The sequence below is a fragment of the Leptodactylus fuscus genome, chromosome 1 (assembly GCF_031893055.1).
Source record: "Leptodactylus fuscus isolate aLepFus1 chromosome 1, aLepFus1.hap2, whole genome shotgun sequence".
In the NCBI taxonomy this organism is placed as follows: domain Eukaryota; kingdom Metazoa; phylum Chordata; class Amphibia; order Anura; family Leptodactylidae; genus Leptodactylus; species Leptodactylus fuscus.
In genome coordinates this window covers 9,619,241-9,637,819 of record NC_134265.1, presented here as the reverse complement: position 1 = coordinate 9,637,819, position 18,579 = coordinate 9,619,241, and the positions used below count along the sequence as shown (strand labels likewise).

The 18,579-nt window shown below is 47.5% G+C and overlaps 1 protein-coding gene across 1 annotated transcript in view; it reads left to right on the top strand.

Annotated features, from left to right (window-relative positions):
• Positions 1-18,579, top strand: part of LOC142191151 (uncharacterized) — a 1,229,165-nt gene that overhangs the window by 129,727 nt on the left and 1,080,859 nt on the right. The window lies entirely within an intron of this gene.

Sequence of the window (18,579 nt, the reverse complement as noted above, 5' to 3'; positions counted from 1 at the left end):
CATGGATGGCAGACTTACGTGAAATCCTATCCCATCCTTTCCACTGGACACTTTCCAAACTCAATAGAACCTCTATGAAAGTCTAAATACTTTGAAACTTTGTTTCCTCAACATTAGCATGGACAGAAATAAAAATTTTAAGCAAAAGAAACATTAGCATGAACCCCTTTAAATCATGTTGCCCATGACAACCACAGATGGCATGCGCAATAATAAATGCAGCAGCCCCCACCCTTACTTGTCATTGTGTGTGTGATGTGGTAAGAAGAGATAAGCGCATGCCATTCGATCGAATAGGTATTCGATCAAATATCATGGCGTTCGATGTATTAGTTCACAATCGAATACCAGGCCGCATACGCAGTAAAAATTTGTGTCCCCTCCCACCTTCCCTGGCATGTTTTTTGCACCAATAACTGAGAAGAGGAGGTGGGACAGAAACTACGACAACGGAGGCAGTGAAAAAAAATGGAAAAAACCCATTGGCTGATGAAAACATGTGACCTCCCATTCATAAGAACGGCCGCCGCCATATTCGCCATTTTTGCGGTCAGACATTTGCTGAGGGCTAGATAGTGATTAGCTTCAGATAGGCAGGCAAGAACTAAAGAAGAAAACCAACAGCTCTTCTCAGAGCTATACACTGTAGGGACAGGAGTCCAGCTTTCCCTGGACGGTGGAAAACAGGGATACAGAACAGATACAACTTCATATATAGCGGAGAAACAGCTTTCATTGTTGGCTGTCCGCACACAGAATAGCCAGAATCCACAGCAGTGACTAGATCATATAGAGCTGGAAAAAGCCTTGAATTTTGGGGTGTCCTGAAAAATAGCAGCAATCCACTGCAGTTACAAGTTCATATAGCTGGAAAAAAAACTTGCATTTTGGGGGGGGGGGGGACTGAAAAATAGCAGCAATCCACTGCAGTTACTTCTTGCTATATACGTGCAAAGCAGCTTTTCAGGCTGTGTAACCCCAAAACAAGGATACAGAGCAATTAGGTCAAACCAATCTCACTCACTCCTACCCCTCCCCCTGCCCTCCCCGGTGCACTGTGGAATGCCCGCTCCGTATGTAATAAACTTACCTACATCCACGACCTTTTCATTCTCAATGATTTTACATTTCTTGGTCTCACTGAAACATGGCTGACACCCTCAGACACAGCCTCCCCCGCTGCACTCGCCTATGGAGGTCTGCAATTCTCACATACTCCCCGCCCCAACAACAAACCTGGCGGAGGCGTAGGCATCCTCCTGTCAGACAAGTGTTCATTTGCCCCTATCCAGGCGCTACCTGCCCTTAGCCCCCCCTCCTTTGAAGTGCATTCTGTTCGTATCTACTCACCCGCCAACCTCCGACTGGCCGTCATATACCGACCGCCAGGACCTACCGCTGCCTTTATCGACCACTTCACCACCTGGCTCACACACTTCCTATCTACAGACACCCCCACCATCATCATGGGGGATTTCAACATCCCCATTAACACAGACCACCCTTCCGCCTCCAGTCTCTTGTCCCTCACCACCTCCTTTGGTCTCTCCCTCTGGTCCTCTTCTGCCACCCACACAAAGGGGGGCACACTAGACCTAATATTCACCCGCCTCTGCTCCATATGCAACCTCTCTAACTCTCCATCCACGCTCTCTGACCACAACCTGCTAACGTTCTCTGCCCTCTCTTCTCCAACGGACCCCCCACTCTCTAAACCACCACGCCCCCGCAGGAACCTCAACCGCCTTGACACCTGCACCCTCTCAGACTCTCTCCTACCACTTGCTGACATATCCTCAATCCAGGACACAGATGCCGCTGCTGCCTTCTATAATACCACCATTACCTCAGCCCTTGATTCTGTAGCCCCCTACACAAACTCCAGAGCCCGACCAACCAATAGACAACCCTGGCACACTGACCAGACTAAAAAACTGAGACGTGCCTCGCGGGTTGCAGAGCGCCTCTGGAAGAAAAGCCACTCCCAGGAGGACTTCCTCAGGTACAAAGAGGCAGTTCTCACATTTAAGAACGCACTCACCGCCGCCAAGCAGGTCTACTTCACCACACTCATATCCGCACTCTCTCGCAACCCCAAACAACTATTCTCCACCTTCAACTCCCTCCTCCGTCCTCCCGCCCCCCCCTCCGACATCACTTATCTCAGCTGACGACTTCGCCTCCTACTGTAAAACTAAAATTGACACCATCAGAGACAGCCTCACCCTACTCCCCCGACAATCCATCCACCCAACTACTCGCTGCTCCCCATCCCTGACCTGTTTCTCCTCCATCACTGATGAAAAACTCTCCTCCCTAATCTCCAAATCCCACCTCACCTCCTGTGCGCTCGACCCGATTCAATCACATCTCATCCCCAAGCTCACTGAAGTTATCACTCCAGCCCTAATCCATCTCTTCAATCTATCCCTAACCAATGGATCCTTCCCCTCAGCCTTCAAACACGCCACTGTCACTCCTATACTTAAGAAACCGTCCCTCGCCCCGTCCTCTCCTGCCAACTATCGTCCCATCTCACTGCTCCCGTACGCCTCAAAACTTCTCGAGCAACACGTCCACTCAGAACTCTCCTCCTATCTCTCGTCCAACCTGCTCTTTGACAGACTTCAGTCAGGCTTCCGATCCCGGCACTCCACTGAAACTGCCCTAACAAAAGTCACTAACGACCTGCTAACCGCCAAAGCCAAGCGCCATTACTCTGTCCTCCTCCTCGACCTCTCCTCTGCCTTTGACACAGTTGACCACTCCCTCCTGTTAGAAATTCTCTCATCCCTTGGTATCTCAGACCTGGCCCATTCCTGGATCTCCTCATACCTCACTGACCGCACATTCAGCGTCTCCCACTCGCACACCACCTCCTCACCACGCCCTCTCTCTGTAGGTGTCCCCCAAGGCTCCGTCCTAGGACCCCTCCTGTTCTCCATCTACACCCTTGGCCTGGGCCAACTCATAGAATCTCATGGCTTTCAGTACCATTGCTATGCCGACGACACCCAAATATATATCTCTGGACCAGACATTACCTCCCTGTTGGCCAGAGTTCCAGATTGTTTAGCGGCCGTAGCCTCCTTCCTCTCCTCCCGCTTTCTCAAACTCAACATGGAGAAAACAGAGTTTATCATCTTCAGCCCATCCTGTATGGCCCCTCCACCTGACCCATCTATCAAAGTTAATGGAACCCCACTTACCCCTGTCCCACAGGTCCGATGCCTTGGGGTAACCCTGGACTCCGACTTATCCTTCAAACCACATATTCAAACCCTCAACACCTCTTGTCGCCTCCAGCTCAAGAACATCCACCGAATCCGCTCCTTCCTCACCCCAGAAACTACCAAGATGCTCGTCCAGGCCCTCATAATCTCCCGCTTAGACTACTGCAACACCCTTCTGCATGGACTCCCGGCAAACACCCTCGCCCCCCTCCAGTCCACCTTAAACTGTGCTGCTCGCTTAATCCACCTCACCCCACGATCTTCATCGGCTGCTCCCCTCTGCCAGTCCCTCCACTGGTTACCCATAGCCCAGCGAATTGAGTTCAAGCTACTAACGCTAACATACAAAGCCATCCACAACCTGTCCCCTCCATATATCTCTGACCTCATCTCCCGCTACCTGCCCACAAGTAACCTCAGATCCTCCAACGACCTCCTACTCCGCTCTGCCCTCATCCGCTCCTCACACAACCGTCTCCAAGACTTCTCCCGTGCATCCCCCATACTCTGGAACTCCTTACCACGACACATAAGACTGACCCCCACAATCACAGGATTCAAGAAGGCCCTGAAGACTCACTTATTCAGGAAGGCCTACAACCTCCAATAACACTATCACCGCACCGCCATCTGTACAGTCTCCCCCTCTCCTTCTGTCTCTACCCCCTTCCCTCATAGATTGTAAGCCCTTTCGGGCAGGGCCCTCTACCCCACTGTGCCAGTCGGTCACTGTTAGTATGATATGTACCTGTATATTTTGTGAATTGTATGTAACCCCCAAATGTAAAGCACCATGGAATTAATGGTGCTATATAAATAAACAATAATAATAATAATTAGGTCAGGCTATGTACGCTCAATCCAGATATCCAGGGTGTGTACCCCCAAAACCTAGGTGGGAGACCCAGAAATTCAGTCAGGCTATATCAGCTCAATCCAATTTTTTGTTCAATCCAGTATTGTTTGCTTTCCATGATTTGAACTATGCCTTTGTCTCTTGAAAAGCAACCCAACATGAAGTCAGCCATGTGTGCTAGTGTGTTACTTGGCATGACTTCGCTGCCCTCAACTGTAAGGGTCACTCTCCATTTCCTCCATTTTTCACTCCCCTTCACACCATCCGTGCTGAAGCAATGGGATGCACTGAAGTGCACCCTCAAGCCTTGTGTGGGACAGTGACATGAAATGCCACTTCATCCCCCTCGTCTTCCTCCGCCAGCCAACGGTGCGAAAATGACAGGAGTGTGCTCTGAATGTTTTCTGCCTAGCCGAGGCTACTTCTCACTTACGAAAATGGCCGCACTTTGACCAGTATATCAGGCACAATGGTGTAGGTTTCAAAGAAACATGGCACCAACAAGTTGAAAACGTGGGCCATGTGTGGAGCGTGTTTGAGTCTGGCAAGATCCAGATCTGCTACCAGGTTCCAGCCATTATCACATATGCAAAAATGCCAGGCCCCAGGTATAGCAGGGAAAAACACATTGCCATCTCAGCCAGGATGGCATCCCTGACCTCGGAGGCAATGTGCTGTCTGTCCCCCAAGCTGATGAGCTTCAGCACGGCCTGCTGACGTCTCCCAACGCCAGTAGCTGGGGTCGATTCAACGACGGAGGAGGATGAGGGTGGTGTTTCAGCACTCCTGCCAGGAATATTGGGGCGGGGAGAAAAAGCAGGCCGCCAAAGAATCTTGTGTCTTGCTTGAAGAAGAGACGATCTTAGTCTGACTGCTGGTTGCTTGTGCTGCAGCATGTGGAGTTGGGTCTGTCAGTCTTGTGATGAACTCCTCATTCTGGATCCCATTACATTCAACAGTCTCTAAAGTCTTTGAATTTTGTTCAATTCCAAAGGACTCTGTGTTTAGATTTGGCTCAGTCACAGCTCCAGGACATGCCTTGGAAGGCAAGGTTTCCTTTAGTGGCTCCATCTCAGCAGGATGATAATGATGAAGCTTGGTTAAATCTGGTGTCGGAAGGGAAAGTGGTTTCTGATATACATCTAAAGTACTGGAGCATGTTGTTTGGACTATTAACACCTGATCAGAACCCTGTAGAGGTAATGTAGAGTCCCATATTAGAGGACCATTACCGCTAGTAGTGGTTTCAGCCAATTCTCCCCCTTTGCGGTCCTCTAAATAAAAGTTACCCCAGGACTTGATGCCAAACTGTTATCAATTTCACAATCAAAATCAAGGTCAATGTCTGGGTCCTCAGTCCAATCCACTGCATCAATCCAACACAATGAGAGTGATGGTTCTGGAACCACCGTTTTAGGGGCAATGAATTTTAAAGGGGCTAAGACTCTGCTGGTGCAAGGCTCTACTCACCCAAAGGGCCTAAAACTCTGCAGGTAGAAGGGTTAAGGGCCTGTAACTTAATTTGAAAGGGCTCATGTCAAGGGCTAGAAAAATGAATTTTGGAAGGTCTTACCACATCACACATCCACAATGACAGTTCAGGGTGGGTTCTGTTGGATTTCGCATTGCCTATTCCATCTGTGGTTGTCATGGGCAATGTGATTTAAAGGGGTGCTTGTTAATGTTTCTTTAGCTTAAATTTGGGTTTGTGCCCATCCATTTGGGGAGTAAAGAAGGTTTCCAGGTATTTTCCCACTTTGATAGAGGTTTTTTTTGAGTGTGGAAAGTGTGTAGTTGTTAGGCTGTGATAGTGGGGTAATACAGTGACTTGGGCTTGTTAGATGCCCCCAGACATGCTTCCCCTGCTGTCCCAGTTGCATTGCAGAGGTGTTGGCATCATTTGCTGAGGTGTCATAGTGGACTTGGTGACCCTCCTGAGTCGAATGGTGGTTCCCCTGAAACGAAACATTTTCTCCCACAGACTATAATGGGGTTCGATATTCGTTCGAATAGTCGAATATTGAGCGGCTATTCGAAACGAATAACAAATATTTTACTGTTCGCTCATCTCTAGTCATAATTATTATCCAGTATCCTCGGCCTTTATTACGCTTTTTTTAAAGGTGTTCCTTAGAGGGGAAAGTAATAAGGGGCTTATTTGCCGTTCTCTTCAAAGTAGAAAATTCCAGGCCTTTTTGCCCTGTATTAATTAACAGTATGTCAGACAGAGAAGCGGCAGGTCATGTATGGTGGAGGGCCACAGGCCTAAATGTTTCTGACGCAGGCACAAGTCACAGCAGAGTAAGGGGTCGTGGCAGCAGAGGTCATTCACATAGACCTGTGTTGGTATATACATATATGCAACAGATATAGACTTATTTGTATTATACTGTGTTGGAGGAACTTACAGCTTCCAGACACTAGATGGCGATGTTATTATTGTTATGTGCTGAATACATGTAATGATATGCTATGGAGACTTGTCTGTATCTCACATTGCTGCATCTATCTATGGTTAGTTCTTTCCAGTGTATTCCTTGTTATATTGCTGTATAGATATGCTGATGTTACCTCATGTTCTGAGAAGTAAACTGAAGATTAACCCATATAATCTACTCTGAAGCTTTCTTCTGCGACTGCACTCTGCAACAACCTGAGCTCCCAGTGTCAAGTAGTGGTCGTGTCTTGACCAGCAACCGAACAGTTGTAAACTGGTTGACTCGTTTATGCACTTCATCCTAAGTCACATCAGACACCCCCAGCCAAGAGTCAGTGGGATCGTCAGACACAACCCTTAGTTGGGGGACATACTAAAAAGAATGAAGAAAAAGAATAAAGAAAAAGAACGAACATTATTACCAATGGGGAAAGATATAAAATAAAGATTTAGTGAGCTTTCTAGGTTTAAAAGAACTGGAATGAACAGGATATATCTGTAGTCTCTACTGGAATGAACATATATTCCATAGAAACAGATGTATAACACTTTTCCTGTGCTAGATACACCAGGAATGAACAGGATATATCTGTAGCCTATAGTGGAATGAACATATATTCCATAGAAACAGATGTATAAGACTTTTCCTGTGCTAGATACACCAGAAATGAACAGGTTATATCTGTAGTCTATAGTGGAATGAGCATATATTCCATAGAAACAGATGTATAACACTTTTCCTGTGCTAGATACACCAGGAATGAACAGGACATATCTGTAGTGTATAGTGGAATGAACATATATTCCATAGAAGCAGATGTATAACACTTTTCCTGTGCTAGATACACCAGGAATGAACAGGATATATCTGTAGTGTATAGTGGAATGAACATATATTCCATAGAAACAGATGTATAACACTTTTCCTGTGCTAGATACACCAGGAATGAACAGGATATATCTGTAGTCTCTAGTGGAATGAACATATATTCCATAGAAACAGATGTATAACACTTTTCCTGTGCTAGATTCACCAGGAATGAACAGGATATGTCTGTAGTCTCTAGTGAAATGAACATATATTCCATAGAAACAGATGTATAACACTTTTCCTGTGCTAGATACACCAGGAATGAACAGGATATATCTGTAGTCTCTGCTGGAATGAACATATATTCCATAGAAACGGATGTATAACACTTTTCCTGTGCTAGACACACCAGGAATGAAAAGGATATATCTGTAGAGTATAGTAAAATAAACATATATTCCATAGAAACAGATGTATAACACTTTTCCTGTGCTAGATACACCAGGAATGAACAGGATATATCTGTAGTGTATAGTGGAATGAACATATATTCCATAGAAACAGATGTATAACACTTTTCCTGTGCTAGATACACCAGGAATGAACAGGATATCTCTGTAGTGTATAGTGGAATGAACATATATTCCATAGAAACAGATGTATAACACTTTTCCTGTGCTAGATACACCAGGAATGAACAGGATATATCTGTAGTCTCTAGTGGAATGAACATATATTCCATAGAAACAGATGTATAACACTTTTCCTGTGCTAGATACACCAGGAATGAACAGGATATGTCTGTAGTCTCTAGTGAAATGAACATATATTCCATAGAAACAGACGTATAACACTTTTCCTGTGCTAGATACACCAGGAATGAACAGGATATATCTGTAGTGTATAGTGGAATGAACATATATTCCATAGAAACAGATGTATAACACTTTTCCTGTGCTAGATACATCAGGAATGAACAGGATATATCTGTAGTCTATAGTGGAATGAACATATATTCCATAGAAACAGATGTATAACACTTTTCCTGTGCTAGATACACCAGGAATGAACAGGATATATCTGTAGTGTATAGTGGAATGGACATATATTCCATAGAAACAGATGTATAACACGATTCCTGTGCTAGATACACCAGGAATGAACAGGATATATCTGTAGTCTCTGCTGGAATGAACATATATTCCATAGAAACAGATGTATAACACTTTTCCTGTGCTAGATACACCAGGAATGAACAGGATATATCTGTAGTCTATCGTGGAATTAACATATATTCCATAGAAGCAGATGTATAACACTTTTCCTGTGCTAGATACACCAGGAATGAACAGGATATATCTGTAGTGTATAGTGGAATGAACATATATTCCATAGAAACAGACGTATAACACTTTTCCTGTGCTAGATACACCAGGAATGAACAGGATATATCTGTAGTCTATAGTGGAATGAACATATATTCCATAGAAACAGATGTATAACACTTTTCCTGTGCTAGATACACCAGGAATGAACAGGATATATCTGTAGTCTATAGTGGAATGAACAAATATTCCATAGAAACAGACGTATAACACTTTTCCTGTGCTAGATACACCAGGAATGAACAGGATATATCTGCAGTCTATAGTGGAATTAACATATATTCCATAGAAACAGACGTATAACACTTTTCCTGTGCTAGATACACCAGGAATGAACAGGATATATCTGTAGTGTATAGTGGAATGAACATATATTCCATAGAAACAGACGTATAACACTTTTCCTGTGCTAGATACACCAGGAATGAACAGGATATATCTGTAGTCTATAGTGGAATGAACATATATTCCATAGAAACAGATGTATAACACTTTTCCTGTGCTAGATACACCAGGAATGAACAGGATATATCTGTAGTCTATAGTGGAATGAACAAATATTCCATAGAAACAGACGTATAACACTTTTCCTGTGCTAGATACACCAGGAATGAACAGGATATATCTGTAGTCTATAGTGGAATGAACATATATTCCATAGAAACAGATGTATAACACTTTTCCTTTGCTAGAAACACCAGGAATGAACAGAATATATCTGTAGTGTATAGTGGAATGAACATATATTCCATAGAAATAGATGTATAATACTTTTCCTGTGCTAGAAACACCAGGAATGAACAGAATATATCTGTTGTCTATAGTGGAATGAGCGTATATTCCATAGAATCAGATGTATAATACTTTTCCTGTGCTAAATAGAGTAGGAATGAATAGGATATATCTGTATATATCTATAGCCACATGTGGCTATAGAGGATTTTTCCCCCTATTTTCCAAATTATGGCATGATTTTTTGTTATTTATTAGAGATGAGCGAACAGTGTTCTATCGAACTCATGTTCGATCGGATATTAGGCTGTTCGGCATGTTCGAATCGAATCGAACACCGCGTGGTAAAGTGCGCCATTACTCGATTCCCCTCCCACCTTCCCTGGCGCCTTTTTTGCTCCAATAACAGCGCTGGGTAGGTGGGACAGGAACTACGACACCGGTGACGTTGAAAAAAGTAGGCAAAACCCATTGGCTGCCGAAAACATGTGACCTCTAATTTAAAAGAACAGCGACGCCCAGCTTCGCGTCATTCTGAGCTTGCAATTCACCGAGGACGGAGGTTTCCGTCCAGCTAGCTAGGGCTTAGATTCTGGGTAGGCAGGGACAGGCTAGGATAGGAAGGAGAAGACAACCAACAGCTCTTGTAAGAGCTAAATTCCAGGGAGAAGCTTGTCAGTGTAACGTGGCACTGACGGGCTCAATCGCCGCAACCCAGCTTTCCCAGGATCCTGAATGGAATACACTGTCAGTGTATTCCCGTATACCCGATATATACCCCGATACCCGTTCCAACGGTGTGCCCCCCCACCTTCACCCCAGAAATACCCTGCAAGTCCCCTAGCAATAGAATTGGGGCTATATACACCCACAATTTTTACTACTGGTATACAGTGCCATTGTCTGACTGGGAATTCAAAGAATATATTGGGAATACAAATACCCTCATTTCTTGCTACTGCCATATAGTGCCAGTGTCTGACTGGGAATTCAAAGAATATATTGGGGTTACGTGCACCCACAATTTTTACTACTGGTATACAGTGCCATTGTCTGACTGGGAATTCAAAGAGTATATTGGGAATACAAATACCCTCATTTCTTGCTACTGCCATATAGTGCCAGTTTCTGACTGGGAATTCAAAGAATATATTGGGGTTACGTGCACCCACAATTTTTACTACTGGTATACAGTGCCATTGTCTGACTGGGAATTCAAAGAATATATTGGGGTTATAAATACCCTCATTTCTTGCTACTGCCATATAGTGCCAGTTTCTGACTGGGAATTCAAAGAATATATTGGGGTTACGTGCACCCACAATTTTTACTACTGGTATACAGTGCCATTGTCTGACTGGGAATTCAAAGAATATATTGGGGTTATAAATACCCTCATTTCTTGCTACTGCCATATAGTGCCAGTTTCTGACTGGTAATTCAAAGAATATATTGGGGTTACGTGCACCCACAATTTTTACTACTGGTATACAGTGCCATTGTCTGACTGGGAATTCAAAGAGTATATTGGGAATACAAATACCCTCATTTCTTGCTACTGCCATATAGTGCCAGTGTCTGACTGGGAATTCAAAGAATATATTGGGGTTACGTGCACCCACAATTTTTACTACTGGTATACAGTGCCATTGTCTGACTGGGAATTCAAAGAGTATATTGGGAATACAAATACCCTCATTTCTTGCTACTGCCATATAGTGCCAGTGTCTGACTGGGAATTCAAAGAATATATTGGGGTTACGTGCACCCACAATTTTTACTACTGGTATACAGTGCCATTGTCTGACTGGGAATTCAAAGAGTATATTGGGAATACAAATACCCTCATTTCTTGCTACTGCCATATAGTGCCAGTGTCTGACTGGGAATTCAAAGAATATATTGGGGTTACGTGCACCCACAATTTTTACTACTGGTATACAGTGCCATTGTCTGACTGGGAATTCAAAGAGTATATTGGGAATACAAATACCCTCATTTCTTGCTACTGCCATATAGTGCCAGTTTCTGACTGGGAATTCAAAGAATATATTGGGGTTACGTGCACCCACAATTTTTACTACTGGTATACAGTGCCATTGTCTGACTGGGAATTCAAAGAGTATATTGGGAATACAAATACCCTCATTTCTTGCTACTGCCATATAGTGCCAGTGTCTGACTGGGAATTCAAAGAATATATTGGGGTTACGTGCACCCACAATTTTTACTACTGGTATACAGTGCCAATTTCTAACTAGGAATTCAAAATGCGCAAGGCTCCCGGAAAGGGACGTGGACGAGGCCGTGGGCGAGGTCGGGGGAATGGTTCTGGGGAGCAAGGTAGCAGTGAAGCCACAGGGCGTCCCGTGCCTACTCCTGTGGGGCAGCAAGCATTGCGCCACTCCACAGTGCCAGGGTTGCTTGCCACATTAACTAAACTGCAGGGTACAAACCTTAGTAGGCCCGAGAACCAGGAACAGGTCTTGCAATGGCTGTCAGAGAACGCTTACAGCACATTGTCCAGCAGCCAGTCAGACTCTGCCTCCTCTCCTCCTATTACCCAACAGTCTTGTCTTCCTTCCTCCCAAAATTCCGAAGCTTTACAGAACAATAACCCAAACTGTCCCTGCTCCCCAGAGCTGTTCTCCGCTCCTTTCATTGTCCCTCAACCTGCCTCTCCACGTCACGATTCCACGAACCTAACAGAGGAGCATCTGTATCCAGATGCTCAAACACTAGAGTCTCCTCCATCTCCGTTCGATTTGGTGGTGGATGACCAGCAACCCACCCTCATCGACGATGATGTGACGCAGTTGCCGTCAGGGCATCCAGTTGACCGGCGCATTGTGCGGGAGGAGGAGATGAGACAGGAGTTGGAAGAGGAAGTGGTGGATGATGAGGACACTGACCCGACCTGGACAGGGGGGATGTCAAGCGGGGAAAGTAGTGTGGATGTTGAGGCAGGTGCAGCACCAAAAAGGGTAGCTAGAGGCAGAGGCAGAGGTCAGCAGCTTAGGCGAAGCCAGGCCACACCCGGAATCTCCCAAGATGTTCCAGTTCGTACCCAGCCCCGAAAAACTCCCACCTCGAGGGCACGTTTCTCGAAGGTGTGGAGTTTTTTCAAGGAATGCGCCGAGGACAGATATAGTGTTGTCTGCACAATTTGCCTCTCGAAATTGATTAGGGGCTCTGAGAAGAGCAACCTGTCCACCACTTCAATGCGCCGTCATTTGGAATCCAAGCACTGGAATCAGTGGCAGGCAGCAACGGCAGGACAAAGGCCGACTGCCGTTCACGCCACTGCCACTGCCTCTGCCTCTGCCTCTGCCACTGCCACTGCTGACTGTGCTGGCGATGCACTCCAGAGGACGAGCCAGGACACCACTTCATCTGCCTCCGCCACTTTGTTGACTTCTACCTCATCCTCCCCTGGTCCTGTCTTATCTCCTTCTCCTGCACCATCAAAGGCACCATCAGGCGTTTCTTTACAACAACCCACCATCTCTCAGACATTGGAGCGGCGGCAGAAATACACTGCTAACCACCCACACGCGCAAGCCTTGAACGCCAACATCGCTAAACTGCTGGCCCAGGAGATGTTGGCGTTCCGGCTTGTTGAAACTCCCGCCTTCCTGGACCTGATGGCAACTGCGGCACCTCGCTATGCCGTCCCTAGCCGTCACTACTTCTCCCGGTGTGCCGTCCCCGCCTTGCACCAGCACGTGTCACTCAACATCAGGCGGGCCCTTAGTTCCGCGCTTTGCACAAAGGTCCACTTGACCACCGACGCGTGGACAAGTGCATGCGGACAGGGACGCTACATTTCACTGACGGCACACTGGGTGAATGTAGTTGAGGCTGGGACTGCTTCCCAAACTGGCCCGGTGTACCTCGTCTCCCCGCCTAACATTCCTGGCAGGGACACGAGAAGAACACCCCCCTCCTCCTCCTCCTCCTCTACCGCCTCCTCCTCCGCCACCGCCTCCTCCTCCGCCACCGCCTCCTCCTCCGCTGTTAGATTGACCCCAGCTACGAGTTGGAAACGTTGCAGCACTGGCGTTGGTAGACGTCAGCAGGCTGTGCTGAAGCTGATCAGCTTGGGGGACAGACAGCACACTGCCTCCGAGGTGAGGGATGCCCTCCTCGATGAGACGGCAATATGGTTTGAGCCGCTGCACCTGGGCCCAGGCATGGTCGTTTGTGATAACGGCCGGAACCTGGTAGCAGCTCTGGAGCTTGCCGGACTCCAACATGTTCCATGCCTGGCCCACGTCTTCAACCTAGTGGTGCAACGTTTCCTAAAGAGCTACCCCAATGTTCCAGAGCTACTGGTGAAAGTGCGGCGCATGTGCGCCCACTTTCGCAAGTCGACAGTAGCCGCTGCTAGCTTAAAATCTCTCCAGCAACGCCTGCATGTGCCACAACACCGGCTTTTGTGCGACGTCCCCACACGCTGGAACTCAACGTTTCAGATGTTGAATAGAGTGGTTGAGCAGCAGAGACCTTTGATGGAATACCAGCTACAAAACCCTAGGGTGCCACAAAGTCAGCTGCCTCAGTTTCACATCCATGAGTGGCCATGGATGAGAGACCTTTGTGACATCCTACGGGTCTTTGAGGAGTCCACAAGGAGGGTGAGCTCTGAGGATGCGATGGTGAGCCTTACAATCCCGCTCTTGTGTGTTCTGAGAGAATCCCTGATTGACATCAGGGATAACTCAGATCACACAGAGGAGTTAGGGATAGCATCCGATCCGTCACAGCTGGAGAGTAGGTCCACACATCTGTCCGCTTCACTGCGTTTAATGGAGGAGGAGGAGGAGGAGGAGGAGGAAGAAGAGTTGTCCGATGATGTGATGGTGATACAGGAGGCTTCCGGGCAACTTCGAATCGTCCCATTGTTGCAGCGCGGATGGGTAGACATGGAGGATGAGGAGGAAATGGAGATTGAACTTTCCGGTGGGGCCAGAGGAGTCATGCCAACTAACACTGTGGCAGACATGGCTGAGTTCATGTTGGGGTGCTTTACAACCGACAAGCGTATTGTCAAAATCATGGAGGACAACCAGTACTGGATCTTTGCTATCCTTGACCCCCGGTATAAAAACAACATCTCGTCTTTTATTCCGGTAGAGGGGAGGGCCAATCGCATCAATGCTTGCCACAGGCAATTGGTGCAGAATATGATGGAGATGTTTCCAGCATGTGACGTTGGCGGCAGGGAGGGCAGTTCCTCCAGTAGGCAACCAAGTTCTCACCGGTCCACACAAACGAGGGGCACACTGTCTAAGGTCTGGGACACCTTGATGGCACCCCCTCGCCAAAGTGCCGCCACGGAGGGTCCTAGTGTCACCAGGCGTGAGAAGTATAGGCGCATGTTGCGGGAATACCTTTCCGACCACAGCCCTGTCCTCTCCGACCCCTCTGCGCCCTACACGTATTGGGTGTCGAAGTTGGACCTGTGGCTTGAACTTGCCCTATATGCCTTGGAGGTGCTGTCCTGTCCTGCCGCCAGCGTCCTATCTGAGAGGGTGTTCAGTGCAGCCGGTGGCATCATCACTGACAAGCGCACCCGTCTGTCAGCTGAGAGTGCCGACCGGCTCACTTTGATAAAAATGAACCACCACTGGGTAGAGCCGTCATTTTTGTGCCCACCTGTGTAAAGCACCCCAACATGAAACTCCATGTCTGTACTCAACCTCTCCAATTCCTCCGCATCCTCATACTCATCCACCATAAGCGTTGCACAATTCTGCTAATACTAGGCTCCCTCCACCCTGATTTCCCCCAACTCTGCTGGTTAGAGGCTCCCTCCACCATGAATTTGCCCAAACTGGGCTGTTTAGAGGCTCCCTCCACCATGAATTGGTCCAAACTGGGTTTTTTAGAGGCTCCCTCCACCATGAATTTGCCCAAACTGGGCTGTTTAGAGGCTCCCTCCACCATGAATTGGTCCAAACTGGGCTGGTTAGAGGCTCCCTCCACCATGAATTTCCCAAAACTTGGCTGTTTAGAGGCTCCCTCCACCATGAATTTGCCCAAACTGGGCTGTTTAGAGGCTCCCTCCACCATTAATTGGTCCAAACTGGGCTGGTTAGAGGCTCCCTCCACCATGAATTTGCCCAAACTGGGGTGGTTAGAGGCTCCCTCCACCATTAATTGGTCCAAACTGGGCTGGTTAGAGGCTCCCTCCACCATTAATTGGTCCAAACTGGGCTGGTTAGAGGCTCCCTCCACCATGAATTTGCCCAAACTGGGCTGTTTAGAGGCTCCCTCCACCATGAATTGGTCCAAACTGGGCTGGTTAGAGGCTCCCTCCACCATGAATTGGTCCAAACTGGGGTGGTTAGAGGCTCCCTCCACCATTAATTGGTCCAAACTGGGCTGGTTAGAGGCTCCCTCCACCATGAATTTGCCCAAACTGGGCTGTTTAGAGGCTCCCTCCACCATTAATTGGTCCAAACTGGGCTGGTTAGAGGCTCCCTCCACCATGAATTTGCCCAAACTGGGCTGTTTAGAGGCTCCCTCCACCATGAATTGGTCCAAACTGGGGTGGTTAGAGGCTCCCTCCACCATGAATTGGTCCAAACTGGGGTGGTTAGAGGCTCCCTCCACCATTAATTGGTCCAAACTGGGCTGGTTAGAGGCTCCCTCCACCATTAATTGGTCCAAACTGGGCTGGTTAGAGGCTCCCTCCACCATGAATTTGCCCAAACTGGGGTGGTTAGAGGCTCCCTCCACCATTAATTGGTCCAAACTGGGCTGGTTAGAGGCTCCCTCCACAATTAATTGGTCCAAACTGGGCTAATTAGAGGCTCCCTCCACCATGAATTGGTCCAAACTGGGTTTTTTAGAGGCTCCCTCCACCATGAATTTGCCCAAACTGGGCTGTTTAGAGGCTCCCTCCACCATGAATTGGTCCAAACTGGGCTGGTTAGAGGCTCCCTCCACCATGAATTGGTCCAAACTGGGGTGGTTAGAGGCTCCCTCCACCATTAATTGGTCCAAACTGGGCTGGTTAGAGGCTCCCTCCACAATTAATTGGTCCAAACTGGGCTAATTAGAGGCTCCCTCCACCATGAATTGGTCCAAACTGGGTTTTTTAGAGGCTCCCTCCACCATGAATTTGCCCAAACTGGGCTGTTTAGAGGCTCCCTCCACCATGAATTGGTCCAAACTGGGCTGGTTAGAGGCTCCCTCCACCATGAATTTCCCAAAACTTGGCTGTTTAGAGGCTCCCTCCACCATTAATTGGTCCAAACTGGGCTGGTTAGAGGCTCCCTCCACCATGAATTTGCCCAAACTGGGGTGGTTAGAGGCTCCCTCCACCATTAATTGGTCCAAACTGGGCTGGTTAGAGGCTCCCTCCACAATTAATTGGTCCAAACTGGGCTAATTAGAGGCTCCCTCCACCATGAATTGGTCCAAACTGGGTTTTTTAGAGGCTCCCTCCACCATGAATTTGCCCAAACTGGGCTGTTTAGAGGCTCCCTCCACCATGAATTGGTCCAAACTGGGCTGGTTAGAGGCTCCCTCCACCATGAATTTCCCAAAACTTGGCTGTTTAGAGGCTCCCTCCACCATTAATTGGTCCAAACTGGGCTGGTTAGAGGCTCCCTCCACCATTAATTGGTCCAAACTGGGCTGGTTAGAGGCTCCCTCCACCATGAATTTCCCAAAACTTGGCTGTTTAGAGGCTCCCTCCACCATTAATTGGTCCAAACTGGGCTGGTTAGAGGCTCCCTCCACCATGAATTTGCCCAAACTGGGCTGTTTAGAGGCTCCCTCCACCATGAATTGGTCCAAACTGGGTTTTTTAGAGGCTCCCTCCACCATTAATTGGTCCAAACTGGGCTGGTTAGAGGCTCCCTCCACAATTAATTGGTCCAAACTGGGCTAATTAGAGGCTCCCTCCACCATGAATTGGTCCAAACTGGGTTTTTTAGAGGCTCCCTCCACCATTAATTGGTCCAAACTGGGCTGGTTAGAGGCTCCCTCCACAATTAATTGGTCCAAACTGGGCTAATTAGAGGCTCCCTCCACCATGAATTGGTCCAAACTGGGTTTTTTAGAGGCTCCCTCCACCATGAATTTGCCCAAACTGGGCTGTTTAGAGGCTCCCTCCACCATTAATTGGTCCAAACTTGGCTGTTTAGAGGCTCCCTCCACCATGAATTTGCCCAAACTGGGCTGTTTAGAGGCTCCCTCCACCATTAATTGGTCCAAACTGGGCTGGTTAGAGGCTCCCTCCACCATGAATTTGCCCAAACTGGGGTGGTTAGAGGCTCCCTCCACCATTAATTGGTCCAAACTGGGCTGGTTAGAGGCTCCCTCCACCATTAATTGGTCCAAACTGGGCTGGTTAGAGGCTCCCTCCACCATGAATTTGCCCAAACTGGGCTGTTTAGAGGCTCCCTCCACCATGAATTGGTCCAAACTGGGCTGGTTAGAGGCTCCCTCCACCATGAATTTCCCAAAACTTGGCTGTTTAGAGGCTCCCTCCACCATTAATTGGTCCAAACTGGGCTGGTTAGAGGCTCCCTCCACCATGAATTGGTCCAAACTGGGGTTTTTAGAGGCTCCCTCCACCATGAATTGGTCCAAACTGGGGTTTTTAGAGTCTCCCTCCACCATGAATTGGTCCAAACTGGGGTTTTTAGAGTCTCCCTCCACCATGAATTGGTCCAAACTGGGGTTTTTAGAGGCTCCCTCCACCATGAATTTGCCCAAACTCTGCTGGTTAGAGGCTCAATCCACCCTGATTTTCAAAACAAATGTTGGTGCCAACCTCAACTTACTACAAGGGCCAAATTCACTGCTGGTGACAAGCTCTCCTCACTGCAAGTGCCAAATACACATGTTTCAAGGTGTTTTCCTACTGTCAGAGAGGTGGTATTGAGTGTGTAAAGTGTGTAGTTGTTAGGCTGTGATGTTGGGGTAATAGAGGGTCTTTGGTGTGTTAGATGCCCCCAGACATGCTTCCCCTGCTGTCCCAGTGTCATTCCAGAGGTGTTGGCATCATTTCCTGGGGTGTCATAGTGGACTTGGTGACCCTCCAGACACGGATTTGGGTTTCCCCCTTAACGAGTATCTGTTCCCCATAGACTATAATGGGGTTCGAA